The sequence below is a fragment of the Rana temporaria genome, chromosome 4, assembly GCF_905171775.1.
Source record: "Rana temporaria chromosome 4, aRanTem1.1, whole genome shotgun sequence".
NCBI classification, from domain to species: Eukaryota; Metazoa; Chordata; class Amphibia; order Anura; family Ranidae; genus Rana; species Rana temporaria.
The window spans coordinates 87635885-87638639 of NC_053492.1; the positions used below are offsets into that span (position 1 = coordinate 87635885).

At 39.0% G+C, this 2755-nt stretch overlaps 1 protein-coding gene across 4 annotated transcripts in view; it reads right to left on the minus strand.

Annotated features, from left to right (window-relative positions):
- Positions 1-1235: 1235 nt before the first annotated feature.
- Positions 1236-2755, minus strand: part of GRHL1 (grainyhead like transcription factor 1) — a 53077-nt gene continuing 51557 nt past the window's right edge. For all 4 annotated transcript variants that reach the window (XM_040348617.1, XM_040348615.1, XM_040348616.1 and 1 more), the window contains one exon: positions 1236-2755. This exon is cut by the window's right edge and continues 886 nt beyond it. The gene's annotated coding sequence lies outside the window, so the exon portion shown is untranslated.

The following is a 2755-nucleotide window of genomic DNA, read 5'->3' on the forward strand; positions in this document are numbered from 1 at the left end:
ACTATTGATGTCAGTCATTTGTGCGTTCATATTATTTCACATTTGTTTGTTTATCTCAGCGCTGCACTTTACATCACATAAAAATAAAATAAAAAAAAGAAGTGCATCGCCGGCATTCTGGTAAGCCTAGCTTTGGTGTCACTTCGGCTATCCTGGAGTTTTTTTGGACCATTTCTCTTATTCACTTTGGAGGTTCCCAATAGTATATTGTTCAATTTTTTTTTTGTTTTGGATTATTTATGAACACTATTGTGTGGTCATCGCTATTTTGCATTGTCACAATTTAATTTACTTTGATTATTAAAGACACAGTCAAGTATATATAGTATGTACTGCACTCAGGGCCGATCCGCCCTATAGGCTCACTATGCAAGCCGCTTAGGGCCCCGCAAAGCTGCAAAGGGCCCCCAAAATTACTAGAGGCCCCGCCTGGTGAGAAGTAATTTTCGGCCCCTAACCCTGCTTCTCAATTCACTGGCTGCATGGGAGAAGAGGTAACAAGTCAGCACCCCCTCCCCCCGCTTCTCAGCTTTAATCTCTAATGTGAGACATGTCACTGTCGGCAGCCCCCCAACCCCTGGTTCACAACTTTAATGTGACATGTCATTTTGCTTAGGGCCCCAGGGAGGTCAGGATCGGCACTGACTGCACTCTTTTTTGATGTGTATATGCGAGCCTGGTGTCAAAGGTATAGTATTTAGCAGCATTGGTAAATTAACCATAAGCACAGATTTTCTTTTGGTTCAAAATAAATGTGCTCTGTCCAGGGCCGTCTTAATGAGAGGGCACACCTGGGCACTGCCCAGGGGCCCCAGCTGCATGGGGGGCACCTGCACTTTCCCCAAAGCAGTTGGTCCTTGAGCCCACTCTGCCCCGAAATTGGGGGGCCCCATGATGGCACTGAGAGTGATAGATACACAGGGGAGGCAGTCTGCCTTCTACCTACTTGATGTCTGTTTGCCTGCACTGTCATCATTGTAGGGGCCCCAGAGCATTACTTTGCCCAGGGGCCCATGTTGCTATTAAGACGGCCCTGGCTCGGTCAGTAAATCTTTCATTGTGGGAATCGCTTTTCGGGGATGTTGAGGCCGTGTGCATTGAGCAAGATAATTTTGAGTACGTTTTTCATGTTTTGTCAGTAAAAATAAGTCACCGTGGTTTGGCAACATTGCTCCCATAGTATGCCGGCCTTATCAACTCAACAATTAAGCAGGAATAAAAAAGACACACACGGATTTCAGAAAAAGTTATATAAAATGTATTTTCTGTCTTTAAAAAGCATACATACAGGTGTAACAGTAGGTACAAGACTCCTTACCCTCAATATAACCTGCCATGACCACTAAACTCTATGATTCACTATATCACCTCCAACCAAATCCTTCCTCTGGAGTTCATTATATTTTAACAAACGAAATTTACATCTTTACACATGATTTTTAAGTTACATCCCTGAAGTTGAATAACCCTTTTCTCCGTTGTTCTGTCAAGCAGATCAATAAAAACTAACAAATATATATATTTATATACAAAAAAACACCACGTTTTCCAGTGTCTATACACTCACAATTTAGCAAAGAATCTGTGCGAACACGAAATAACTGAGGTTTCCATGTCGTGAACTAGAAGAGAAATCCTGCTCCCCAACTTAAAATGTATTTAGAGATTTAAATGCAGGCTTTCTTTACTCATATTGCAGAGTTGACTGAAAACTGGTGCAAATCATCCCATGAAAATCATCACTATGGCGTAGACTACCACAACTGTTCATCCATACAGATGGCCATCTGTCTCTAGCAAGAGGCAACTGTGGCAGTCCATCACAAAACTGAAACAAAGGAACTTTGATGGTTTCACCATGGAGATTGTCTAGGGAAAAAAACGTGCAACTGTTTTAAGAGTCTTCAATTAAAGTAAAAGCTGTTGCAAAATGGTGTATGAAAAAAAAACAAAAAAACCTGAAAGCATTTTAGGCCAGAGCTATTTTAAGTCACCATTTCTGTTTTGGATAGGGCTTATAGTTTATCATTTTTTTTAACAATATAAAAAAAAAAAAGATGCTGTAAATGTATAAAGTGAATATGCTGAAAACATTACAGGATCTTAAATCAATATTGAGGATTTAAATAAAAATGTAGTTAACATATACAGACAATGGAATGAAGAAAATTGAGATGCAGTGCCCTTACCCTGAGGCCCCAGTGATCATATATGGCTGTTACTGGAGTACTGCTGGATTGGTTTATTTCATTTCAGACCTTATGAAAAAAAAGTCTGAAAAAGGACAAAAAGTATTTGCCATACCAACCAGTATGGGGCTAGTTTACCCATGCTTCAAAAATGACAGGTTAACATGCATGCTGTATTGTCAAGGTAATTATTATTATTTTTTTTAAATAAGAAAAAAATAAAAATAAAATGTGTGTTATGCTGTTTAAAAACAACACAGTTAACACTAGTCACAACTACATAAGTATAATGTAAAGGCAACATTAGAAAACAAAATACAAAAATGAAATTACAAATTTTTAAAATATATTTTTTTTCAACAAATAGTGCTAAGAGCAATACCCTAAAACCTTCATCATGACTCATTTCTCGTGGGTCTGATTAGAAATAGAATCGATTGTCGTAGTCTGTTGGTCCATCCCTGCTGCTTGGCTGACTAAGCCTGCATGGTAATTTACTTCACAATTCTACTTCGGACCATCCCCATAGTTTCACTGGCCTTTCAGCTGAACTTATAATGAATTGA